Below are 13661 nucleotides of genomic sequence, written 5' to 3'. Positions count from 1 at the left end.
GTTTTCATGCAAGGAAGAAATATCCTGGATGGAGTGGCGGTTTTGCATGAGACAATACATGAAATGCATACTAAGAAATTACATGGGGTTATTTTAAAGTTAGATTTTGAAAAGACGTATGATAAGGTCAAGTGGTCTTTCCTACAACAGACTCTTAGGATGAAAGGTTTTTCACCAGAGTGGCGTGCTCTAATTAATAATTTTGTGTATGGAGGAAGTATGAAAATTCAGGTTAATGATGACACCGGAGACTATTTCCAGACACGAAAAGGGCTACGCCAGGGGGATCCGTTGCCACCAATGTTGTTTAACATTGTAGCGGATATGCTGGCTATCCTGATAGAGCGGGTCAAGTCTGAAGGTCAGATTGAAGGATTGATTCCACATCTGGTCGATGGTGGTTTATCAACCTTCAATATGCCGATGACAAAATTCTATTTATGGATCATGATCTCGAAAAAGCTCGTAATCTGAAATTAATTTTGGCGGCTTTTGAGCAGTTATCGGGATTAAAAATCAATTTCCATAAAAGGGAATTGTTGTTACTTTGGTGATGCCCAAAACGAAACGACTCAATATGCAGAGTTGTTTGGTTGCGGGCAAGGCCAGTTTCCTATTCACTATTTGGGTATTTCGATTCATTATCGAAGACTCACAATTGCTGAATGGAAAATAGTGGAAGAAAGATTACAAAAACGCCTTAGTAGTTGGAAAGGTAAATTGTTGTTCCTGGGAGGAAGATTGGTACTCGTTAATTCAGTACTGACAAATTTGGTATTGTATATGTTATTATTCTTCTTAGTACCAAAAGGAATTCTGCATAAACTCGATTATTATCGATCCAGATTATTTTGGCAAGGGGACAGCGAGAAAAAGAAATATCGACTAGTTAAATGGAGTATAGTTTGTAGTCCCAAAGATCAAGGAGGGCTTGGAGTTCATGACCTGGAAGTCAAGAATTCAGCCCTACTAGGTAAATGGATGTTTAAACTTCTTACTGAGGATGAGATTTGACAAACTATTCTTATGAGAAAGTATATGGGCTCGAAAACGTTACTCAAGTGGTCTGGAAACCAGGGGATTCACATTTCTGGGCTGGCCTTATGGCGGCAAAGAATGTCTTTTTCTGCTATGGTACTTTTTTGATCAAGAATGGATCACAGATACGGTTATGGGAGGACATTTGGTTAGACAATGCTCCCTTAAGTGAACAGTATCCTGCTTTGTATAGTCTTGTTCGTCGCAAAAGTGATACCATTGCCACGGTAATGGCTACCTCACCTCCGAATGTGACGTTCAGACGAGTGTTATTAGGGCAAAGGTTGTCGGCATGAAATTCACTGATTGACCGGTTAGGAGATATACAACTATCACCTGAACCGGACGAATTTAGTTGGAATCTTACTGTAGATGGCACTTTCTCGGTAAAATCACTCTACAATGCGATCCTTTATTCTGATATACCAGTTGATAATAATAAGAAAATTTGGAAGATGAAGATACCATTAAAAATTAATTTTTTTGGATGGTACCTTCGTCGAGGAGTTATTCTCACCAAAGACAATCTTGTTAAGCGAAATTGGCATGGAAGTACACAGTATGTTTTCTGTCAACATGACGAAACTATTAAACACCTTTTCTTCCAGTGCCAATTTGCGAGATCTATATGGTCAGTCATCCAAGTAGCATCTACCCTGTATCCTCCGACTAGTGTGGCCAATGTCTTTGGCAATTGGCTTCATGGTGTCGATTCAAGGTTCAAGTTGCTTCTTAGGGTGGGGACGCTAGCAGTTATCTGGGCGCTTTGGCTATGTAGAAATAATAAGATTTTTAACGATAAAAAATGCTCTCTTTTGCAGGTTATCTACAGATGTACATGTATTCTCCGTTTGTGGTTACCTCTTCAGCGAGTGGAGAACCGAGACCCTATTTATGGAGGTCTGTACACGGTTGGAGGCTACGGCGACAAATAATTTTTTCCTACATGGGTGCCAGCATAGTCTACGGATTGAAGCCCCACCTACTCCTTAGGCGTCTTATAATTCGTCGCTTCAATATGTATTTCGCCTAGTGTTGCTTTATCAGACATTTCACTTGAATCCTATAAAAAGTATGTGTGCATCCTAGTTATGCAGAGGCTAAATGTAATTACTTTTTAAAATAATAAAGCATCCTTTATCGAAAAAAAAGAGTTTATATATTACATGGGCCGGACCTCTTAGGGCTTAGGCAAAACGACTCTAGTACGTAACCTAATCGGAATCAAACACATAATCTAATGAGTGAAGTCTGTTTAAAACCTTGAACTCATAGAGGAAGTCTAAATCAAACCCACAACTCTCAATCCCTGAAATCAGCACCCTAAACTTTTAATTCCTGGTCATAATTTACTTCTAGATCATTTCCAAACAGGAATTGGTGACACGAAAAATCTCTCTCTCAATAACAACTGTGGACATGTCATCTCTATCATCTTCTCCACTCCCCTTTTCTTCATCCCTGTTCTGGATCTCATGCCCCTCCACTGACCCTTTCTTGGGAGCCACAAGCGTCGAGTCCGCCGAGCAGCCACGCAGACAAGATGGCGTAGGCTGAGAGCAACCAGCAGAAGCTGCTCGACATCAGTCACGGGCACGTCGGTGAGGCACCTCTTCACTACCTCCGGGTTGTCCATGCTGCCCTCGACGAGCGCTGGAACACACCTGAGTGGCGCACACAACAGGTGAATTGCACGCCGGAAGCTCCAGCCACCTCGCAGCAGTGTGCTCTGCAGCGACCACCAGTGCCTGGACATGCCGTCGTAGCACCTCCGCCAAATCTCGCCCGCACCTGCTTACTCAACGGAGACGCTCGCGTACGTAATGGTCAATGTGTGCCATGGGCGTCGTGTACTTGGGCAAGAAGAGGTGGTGCACGGAGCTGCGACGAGAGTATGGGCAAGGACAACGCGAAGAGGAGCTTGGCGAGCGAGTGCCGGTGATGGTGCTACTACTGCCGCTTCTCACCTCGCAGTCTGCCCGAGCTCGACCGCGTTGCCATGGACTGCGCAAAGCTGCGTCGGCTCACACTCCCGTCGATCCTTTCCTCCCCCGGCGAGGCGCCTGCCGGAGCTCATCCCATGTTGGCGTCTCCTTAGCTCGAATCGAAGGCGACATCTTCCCCCTGTGGCTGTGCAGCTCCCCCTGCACTGCATGCCCGACTTCCCGTTCTGCTGCTGTGGCTCGGCTGCTCTGCGTGCTCACTTATGCTGCGTGCTAAGCTAGCTACTGGGTAGCTCTAGGCCGCTAGCTGCTGCCTCGCTGCTATGTGCAAGCTGCTCGGTAATTGCTGGTATGTAATGTACTTTTTTTTCGAGAGTACACCAAAGACGTACCATATCTTTATGGAAGACAGAATATTTAGTACAAGACGATTGCAACTCGCTACGAACACGAGTGCAGAACGAACTCCACACCGGCTAATCTGAAGATAGCCAACACCGAAGTTACAACTACAACACAAAGAACATATCCAAAGATGATCATCAAAGCCACGTCTCGCTCCACACCGGATACCTCTGGAGATCAACACCTGCAAGAGAACTCTCCTTGTCAACGCACCATCAAAGGAGAAGATGGCGGGACTTGGTCGGCCTCAAAAGAAGCCGTCGTCTTGGACTCTCCAATGACGTCGTACATAGTGCCCCGGAAGATCAACCTTGGACAAAGCCGGACATCGGAGGAATGCAAAGAGAAACAACATGCCGTGTCTCCAACCGCAAAGCTCCCAATAGAGGAACGACATCAAAATGCCGCCAATGCGTCGGTTCCACTCCAAACCTAGGCTTTCGCCCGGAGACACCACCAAACCAATGCGGGAGTAGGGAAGTGCCGGCACACCTCAACGACGCCTCCAAGGAGGGAAACGACGCCCACATGCGCCGCCACCGCCGGAACCGACAAAGCGGGCTAGACTTTCATCCGTAATGCCGCACACCACCCCCGCTGCCCGCCGGATTGGGGTCGTTGATCTTGTTGTCCACACCGCCGCCGCCATAGCACTTTGTCGTCGCAGCGACACCATGGTGCTCCACCAGCTCCCGACATGGCCAAAGAGAGACGCTCCCAGCTCCACCTCCAGCCCAGACGGTGAACAACAGCAGGGCACCACCAACCCTCCGGGCTCCAGTAGTATCAGGTCGTCGTCGCACTGTGCTCAGGCCCACAACGACCCGGACCGAAACCTGATGGGTTGGTTGCATGGAAAACAAAAAATTTCTACCATGAACATGAACAAAAACCAAGATCCAATCTAGGAAGAAGCAAGATCTAATCTACTAAGACCGAAGCAACGAGAAGATTGCGAGACTAACCTTCGAAGATTCCAAAGCCTACGAGATTACATCTCGTTGTTGATGTAGTCGATCGTTCCGTGCTGCAATCCGGTAGCACTTCCATACTCGGTCGTGCGTACGGTGTCGATGAAGCCCTTCCTCTCCCCGTTCCAGCGAGCTGCGGAGGTGTGGTAGATCCCCTCAGAATCCCAGCTGCACGACGGCGTGGTGGTGGTGGTGGAGGAGAAAAGCTGCAGGGCTTCGCCTAAGTCGGAGCAGCAATATGGAGGAGAGAGGGGGCGGCCAGAACTTGGTCTGAGAGGTGGGCTACGCCCCCCTGCCCCGTCCCCTCTTTATATAGGGGGGAGGTCGGTTGGGGTGGCCCCCCTGCGCCCCAAACCCATCTAGGGCCGGCGGCCACAAGGGGGAGGGGGATTTCTCCCCCCCCCCCCAAGTTGACCCCCCTAGGGTTTTGGGGAAACCCTAAGGGGTTGGCCGGCTGGGCCTTGAGGGGCATGTGCCCCTGGCCCATTAGGCTAGGGTGCATCCCCTCGGCCCATGATAGGCCTCCTAGGGTCGTGGGCCCACTGGTGGGACCCCGGAACCTTCTAGAACCTTCTCGGTCTTTCATCGAAAAAATCCCGAACTTTTCCGAAACCTAGAAATCAACTTCCCTGATATGAATCTTATTCTCCGGACCATTCCGGACCTCCTCGTGATGTCCTGGATCCCATCCGAGACTCCGAACAAACTTCGTCTCCATCTCATATCCCGAATCTACTTATGCCACATCGAACCTTAAGCGCGTCACCCTACGGTTCGTGAACTATGCAGACATAGTCGAGACTCCTCTCTGACCAGTAACCAATAGCGGGATCTGGAGATCCATAATGCCTCCCACACATTCAGTGATAACTTAGTGATCGATTGAACCATTAACATACGATACCGATTCCCTTTGTCACGTGATACTTTACTTGTCCGAGGTTTGATCATCGGTATCTCCATACCTAGTTCGACCTCGTTTCCGACAAGTACTCTTTACTCGTACCGTGGTATGTCATCTCTTGTGACCTAGTCACATGCTTGCAAGCTAATTAGATGACATTCCACCGAGAGGGCCTAGAGTATATATCTATCTGTCATCGGGATGGACAAATCCCACTCTTGATCCATATTCCTCAACTCGCACTTTCCGAATACTTAATCCCATCTTTATAACCACCCATTTACGCAATGGTGTTTGATGTAATCAAAGCATCCTTCCGGTGTAAGTGATTTATATGATCTCATGGTCGAAGGACTTTGGTAACTATGTATCGAAAGCTTATAGCAAGTTGAACTTAATGACTTGATCTAATGCTACACTTATTTGGGTGTGTGTCCATTATATCATTCATCCAATGACATAACCTTGTTATTAATAACATCCGATGTTCATGATCACGAAACCATAATCATCTATTAACCCACAAGCTAGTTATACAAGAGGCTTACTAGGGACTCCTTGTTGTTTAGAAAACACACATGTATCAATGTTTTGGTTAATACAATTATAGCATGGTATGCAAACATTTATCATAAACACAAATATATTATAATAACCACTTTATTATTGCCTCTTGGGCATATCTCCAACAGTCTCCCACTTGCACTAGAGTCAATAATCTAGATTACATTGTAAGGTACCTAACACCCATGGCGTTCTGGTGTTGGTCATGCTTTGCCCTAGGGAGAGCTTTAGTCAATGGATCTGCCACATTCAGATCTGTGTATACTTTGCAAATCTTTACTTCACCATCTTCGATGTACTCGCGAATCGAATGAAAACGCAGCTTGATATGCTTTAGCTTCTTGTGTGACCTTGGTTCTTGTGCATTGGCGATGGCACCCATGTTGTCGCAATATATGACTAATGGGTCCAATGCACCAGGAACCACACCAAGCTCAACAATGAACCTCTTCATCCATACCGCTTCCGATGAAGCCTCTTAAGCCGCTATGTATTCAGATTCAGTTGAAGACTTCGCCACCGTGCACTACTTGGAACTCATCCAGCTTACTGCAGCACCATTCAATATAAACACGTACCCAGACTGAGACTTAGAGTCATCAGGATCAGTTTTCCAACTTGCATCAGTGTAACTGGTTACAGCGAGCTCTTGGTCACCTCCATAAAAAAGAAACATATCCTTAGTCCTTTTCAAGTACTTTAGGATATTTTTACCGCTGTCCAATGTTCCATTCCTGGATCACTTTGATATCAGCTGGTCAAACTAACAGCATGTGCGATATCCGGTCTAGAACACAACATGGCATACATGATAGAGCCTACTGCCGAGGCATAGGGGATCTTGTTCATCCTCTCTCTTTCTTCTGCCGTAGCCAGACCTTGAGTTTTACTTAAGACCTTACCTGGCAACATAGGCAAGAACCCTTTCTTGCTTTCATCCATTATAAACTTTCATAGAATCTTGTCCAGGTATGTACTCTGTGAAATCCTTATTAGGCGTCTTGATCTATCTCTATAAATCTTGATGCCTAAAATGTGCGCTGCTTCACCAAGGTCTTTCATTGAAAAACACTTATTCAAATAACCTTTAACACTGCTTAGTAATTCTATATCATTCCCAATAAATAATATGTCATCTACATATAATATAAGGAATGCTACAGAGCTTCCACTCACTTTCTTGTAAATACAGGCCTCACCATGAGTCTGTATAAACCCAAAGTCTTTGATCACCTTATCAAAGCGTCGGTTCTAACTCCGGGATGCTTGCTTCAGTCCATAAATGGAACGCTGAAGTTTGCATACCTTGTCAGCATTTTTAGGATTGACAAAACCTTTGGGTTGTACCATATACGACTCTTCCTCAATATCACCATTAAGGAACGTCGTTTCGACATGCATCTGTCAAATCTCATAATCGAAAAATGCAGCTATTGCTAACAAAATCCTCACAGACTTTTGAAGGAGATATGCCCTAGAGGCAATAATAAAGTGGTTATTATTTATATCTTTATGTTTATGATAAATGTTTATATATCATGCTAGAATTGTATTAACCGAAACATTAGTACATGTGTGATATGTAGACAAACAAGAAGTCCCTAGTATGCCTCTTAAACTAGCTTGTTGATTAATGGATGATTAGTTTCATAATCATGAACATTGGATGTTATTAATAACAAGGTTATGTCATTGTGTGAATGATATAATGGACACACCCAATTAAGCGTAGCATAAGATCTCGTCATTAAGTTATTTGCTATAAGCTTTCGATACATAGTTACCTAGTCCTTATGACCATGAGATCATGTAAATCACTTATACCGGAAAGGTACTTTGATTACACCAAACACCACTGCGTAAATGGGTGGCTATAAAGGTGGGATTAAGTATCCGGAAAGTATGAGTTGAGGCATATGGATCAACAGTGGGATTTGTCCATCCCGATGACGGATAGATATACTCTGGGCCCTCTCGGTGGAATGTCGTCTAATGTCTTGCAAGCATATGAATGAGTTCATAAGAGACCACATACCACGGTACGAGTAAAGAGTACTTGTCAGGAGACGAGGTTGAACAAGGTATAGAGTGATACCGAAGATCAAACCTCGGACAAGTAAAATATCGCGAGACAAAGGGAATTGGTAATATATGTGTATGGTTCATTCGATCACTAAAGTCATCGTTGAATATGTGGGAGCCATTATGGATCTCCAGATCCTGCTATTGGTTATTGGTCGGAGTGAGTACTCAACCATGTCCGCATAGTTCTCGAACCGTAGGGTGACACACTTAAAATTGGATGTTGAAATGGTAGCACTTGAATTATGGAATGGAGTTCGAATATTTGTTCGGAGTCCCGGATGAGATCCCGGACATCACGAGGAGTTCCGGAATGGTCCGGAGAATAAGATTCATATATAGGATGTCATTTTATGTGAAATAAAATGTCGCGGAAGGTTCTATGGAAGGTTCTAGAAGGTTCTAGAAAAGTCCGGAAGAAACCACCAAGGAAGGTGGAGTCCACAAGGGACTCCACCTCCATGGCCGGCCAGCCCTAGTGGGGGTGGAGTCCCAAGTGGACTCCACCATAGGGGGCCGGCCACCCCCCACATGGGAGGTGGGAATCCCACCTTTGGGTGGGAGTCCTAGTTGGGCTAGGTTTGCCCCCTCCTATGGAAGGTTTTGGTTTCGGGTCTTATTCGAAGACTTGGACACCAACACTTGGGATCCACCTATATAATGAGGGGCCAAGGGAGGGGGCCGGCCACCCCAAGACCACAAGCTGGCCGCCCCCCTTGAAGTGGCCGGCCACCCCCTCCCAAACCCTAGCCGCCCCCCTCTCCTCCATATCTCCCGCGTAGCTTAGCGAAGCTCCGCCGGACATCTCCACCGCCACCGACACCAAGCCGTCGTGTCTTTGTCGGATTCAAGAGGAGCTACTACTTCCGCTGCCCGCTGGAACGGGGAGGTGGACGTCGTCTTCATCAACAACCGAACGTGTGACCGAGTACGGAGGTGCTGCCCGTTCGTGGCGCCGGAACCGATCGTGATCAAGATCTTCTACGCGCTTTTGCAAGCGGCAAGTGATCGTCTACCGCAGCAACAAGAGCCTCATCTTGTAGGCTTTGGAATCTCTTCAAGGGTGAGACTCGATACCCCCTCATTGCTACCGTCTTCTAGATTGCATCTTGGCTTGGATTGCGTGTTCGCCGTAGGAAAATTTTTGTTTTCTATGCAACGTTATCCTACAACTTTAGCTTCGCTACAGGTGAGAAAGTCTCATCGTAGTAAACTCCTTGAATTTGTCGGAAACCCTTTGCGACAAGTCGAGCTTTATAGACAGTAATATTACCATCAACATATGTTTTTCTTTTGAAGATCAATTTATTCTCGACAGCCTTGCGGCTATCAGGTAATTCTACCAAAGTCCATACTTGGTTATCATACATGGATCCCATTTCGGATTTCATGGCTTCTTGCCATTTGTTGAAATTTGGGCTCATCGTTGCTTCTTCATACGTCGCAGGGTCTTCATCATTGTTGTCCACAATCATGACATTTAGACAGGGATCATACCAATCAGGAGTGGTACGCCCCTTGTCGATCTGCGAGGTTCAGTAGTTTCCTCGTTCGAAGTTTCATGATCATCATCATTTGCTTCCTCTCCTATCGGTGCGGGCTGCACAGGAACATCTTCCGGCACTGCGCTACTCTGATCTATGAGAGAAGGTTCAATAACCTCGTCGAGTTATACTTTCCTTCCAGTCACTTCTTTAGTGAGAAACTCCTTCTCAAGAAAGGAATCATTCTTGGCAACAAAGATTTTGCCTTCGGATCTGTGATAGAAAGTGTACCCAATTGTTTCTTTAGGGTATCCTATGAAGACGCATTTCTCCGCTTTGGGTTCTAGCTTGTCAGGTTGTAACTTTTCTACATAAGCTTCACAACCCCAAACTTTAAGGAACGACAACTTAGGTTTCTTTCCAAACCATAATTCATACGGTGTCGTTTCAACGGATTTAGATGGTGCCCTATTTAAAGTGAATGCGGCTGTCTCTAATGCATAACCCCAAAACGATAACGGCAAATCGGTAAGAGACATCATAGATCGAACCATATCCAAGAGAGTTCGATTACGACGTTCGGACACACCATTGCGATGTGGTGTTCCCGGCGATGTCAACTGTGAAAGTATTCCGCATTTCTTTAAATGCATGCCAAACTCATAACTCAGATATTCGCCTCTGCGATCAGGACGCAAAAACTTAATCTTCTTGTTACGTTGATTTTCTACTTCACTTTGGAATTCCTTAAACTTCTCGAAAGTTTTGGACTTATGTTTCATAAAGTAAATATACCCATATCTACTCAGATCATCCGTGAAGGTTAGAACATAACGATAACCACCGCGCGATGCCACACTCATTAGTGCACACACATAAGTATGTATGATTTCCAACAAGTCTGTAGCTCGCTCCATTGTAGCAGAAAATGGAGTCCTAGTCATTTATCCCATTAGACATGCTTCGCATCTATCAAGTGACTCAAAGTCAAGTGACTCAAGAAGTCCATCGGAATGTTATGAACATGTGTATCACTCCAATATGACCAAGACGACAGTGCCACATATAAGTAGAATTATCATTAAATTTAATTCGCTTAGCATTAATGTTATGGACATGTGTATCACTACTATCGAGATTTAACAAGAATAAACCATTCATCTCAGGCGCATGACCATAAAAGATATTATTCATATAAATAGAACAACCATTATTCTCTGACTTAAACAAATAACCGTCTTGCATTAAACATTAGTACAACCATTAGTTCGACCTTGTTTCCGACAAGTACTCTTTACTCGTACCGTGGTATGTCATCTCTTGTGACCTAGTCACATTCTTGCAAGCTAATTAGATGACATTCCACCGAGAGGGCCCAGAGTATATCTATCTGTCATCGGGATGGACAAATCCCACTATTGATCCATATTCCTCAACTTGCACTTTCCGAATACTTAATCCCATCTTTATAACCACTTATTTACGCAATCGCGTTTGATGTAATCAAAGCATCCTTCCGGTGTAAGTGATTTATATGATCTCATGGTCGAAGGACTTAGGTAACTATGTATCGAAAGCTTCTAGCAAGTTGAACTTAATGACTTGATCTCATGCTACGCTTATTTGGGTGTGTGTCCATTATATCATTCATCCAACACTACAAGAAAAGTTCTGATAGACAACGTCTCAAAATCGTCCGCTAAGGGGTATTTTTCGTCGCCTATGGGCCTAACCCGACGATATGGGTTCTGTTGTCGAAACTGCGTCAGGCAAAGTCCTACCACGTTTTTTTCGGTCCGTCGCGCTTGGGCGCCCTTCCGCCACGGAAAATCGGACCGTTGCAGAAGTGTTTCCGGGAGCCCGTTGATCGCGACGTCATGCAAGCGACACGTGGCGACGCCGTTAAGCGCGATTAACGGCGTTAACCGCTGAAACCCCGTGGTAGATGGTAGGCCCACACGAGGCATGCCACGTCTTAAGCGGGCCGGCCCATTAAGTTTGCGGGCCGGGCCAGCTGACTTAGTTTGATCGGTCAACTATATAGCTGGGCTGGTCCATTAGTTTCGTGGGCCGGGCCTAACCTCTAAGGTTGACTGGTCAAAACTTTAATGGGCCGGCCCACTAAGCATGTGGGCCGGGCCGAATGCACTCGTTTGACCGATCAACAGGCAAAAGGGCCGGCCCACAAAACATGCGGGACCCACTTTCCTGTTATCGGGCCGGCCCATTTACCTAGTGGGGTCCACCTTAAAACAACTGGGCCGGCCCAAGAAGTTATTGGGCCGGCCCAATTAGCATGTGGGTCCCACTTTCCTGCTATCGGGCCGGCCCATTTAGTACGTGGGATCCACATTAGATCAAATGGGCTGGCCCAACAAGAAAGTGGGCCGGCCCAAAAACACACGTGGGTCCCACTTTCCTGCTAAAGGGCCGGCCCATTTAGTACGTGGGGTCCACCATATAGCAAGTGGGCCGGCCCAACAAGATAGTGGGTCGGGCCAAAAGCACAGGTGGGTCCCACTTTCCTGTTAAAGGGCCGGCCCATTTAGCATGTGGGGTCCACCATGTAGCAAGTGGTAGGCCCAACAAGATAGTGGGCGGGCCAAAAGCACTGTGGGTCCCACTTTCTGTTAAAGGGCCGGCCCAACAAGATACTGGGCCGGGCCAAAACCACAAGTGGGTCCCACTTTCCTCTTAAAGGGCCGGCCCATTTAGTATGTGGGGTCCACCATATAGCAAGTGGGCCGGGCCAAAAACACAGGTGGGTCCCACTTTCCACTTAAAAGGCCGGCCCATTTAGTATGTGGGGTCCACCACAAAAGCAATTGGGCTGGCCCAGCTAGTTAGTGGGCCGGCCCAGTAGTGGGTGGGGTCCACCTTAAAGCAAATGGGCCGGCCCAATTAGAGTGTGGGGTCCACGGTAAATCAAGTGGGCTGGCCCAATAAGTAAGTGGGCCAGCCCGTTTAGTTGCTGTTTATATGCCGGTATAATAGGCAAGTGACAAAATATCAGGAGCCAAAGATAATCCAAGAAAAGAAACTTTATTGTACATAGAGGATGACATGCGGGTCCCATTTAGCAGCAGCGGTCTCAACGTTTCAAATGCGTCTTGAGATCAAAAGAAAAAGAAAGTTGATTGTACATAGAGGATGACATGCGGGTCCCATGAGTCGGCTGACTTACCCAACGTTTCCAAGGCAGTGGGGGATCAAAAGAAAAAGGAAATAGCCAAAAATCGAGGGTTAAAAAAAATAAAGAAAATAAACTTTTATAGCACATAGAGGATGACATGCGGGTCCCATGAGCCGAGGTTCCTCAACGTTTCAAACGTGGCATGAGATCGAAACAAAAAGGCAAGTGACCAAATATCGGGATCCAAAAATAATTCAAGAAAAGAAACTTGATTGTACATAGAGGATGACATGCGGGTCCCATGAGTCGGCCGACTTACTCAACGTTTCCAATGCGGCAGGGGATCAAAAGAAAAATGAAATCGCCAAAAATCAGAGGGTGAAAAAAAATCCAAGAAAATAAACTTTTATAGCACATAGAGGATGACATGCGGGTCCTATGAGCCAGCAGGTTCCTCAACGTTTCAAACGTGGCATGAGATCGAAAGAAAAAGGCAAGTGACCAAATATCAGGAGCCAAAAATAATCCAAGAAAAGAAAGTTTTATAGTACATAGAGGATGACATGCGGGTCCCATTTTGCAGCAGCGGTCTCAACGTTTCCAAGGCGGCACAGGACCAAAAGAAAAATGAAGTAGCCGTAAATCGTGGGGTGAAAAAAATCCAAGAAGAAAGATTTCAATTGGGCTGCATCTGGACATCTTGGCCTTCGAACTATCTGCTTGGCCTTTTGACTCGTACAATTTCAGCCCACTCCAAAACAGGAAAGTTCGGAATTTTCTAAAAAACAGAAAGTCCTATGCTTCGCAAAAACAAAAAAAACAAGGAGATTCAACATATAAGTTTGTTTATGTAAAAATAAAGATTTATTTTATCCGTTTGAAATAGCTCGTAGCGCAATACACCGTTTATTGTCCGCAAAATAATCAAGATATCACATGTTTGTTGTACGGGAGGCGACATCGGGGACCCATGAGCCGGCGGCGTCGTCAACGTTTTAAAGGCGGCAGGGGATGGAAAGAAAAAATAAACCAAAAATCTGTTGGTAAAAAATCCAAGAAAAGAAACATTTTCGTTCTAAGAGGATGACATGCGGGACCCATGAGGCAGCAGCATCCTCAGCGTTTATTGTTCATAGA

Source organism: Lolium perenne, chromosome 3 (genome assembly GCF_019359855.2).
Source record: "Lolium perenne isolate Kyuss_39 chromosome 3, Kyuss_2.0, whole genome shotgun sequence".
Classification (NCBI taxonomy): domain Eukaryota; kingdom Viridiplantae; phylum Streptophyta; class Magnoliopsida; order Poales; family Poaceae; genus Lolium; species Lolium perenne.
The sequence above is the reverse complement of the archived record's forward strand: the minus strand, read 5'-3'. Positions refer to the sequence as shown.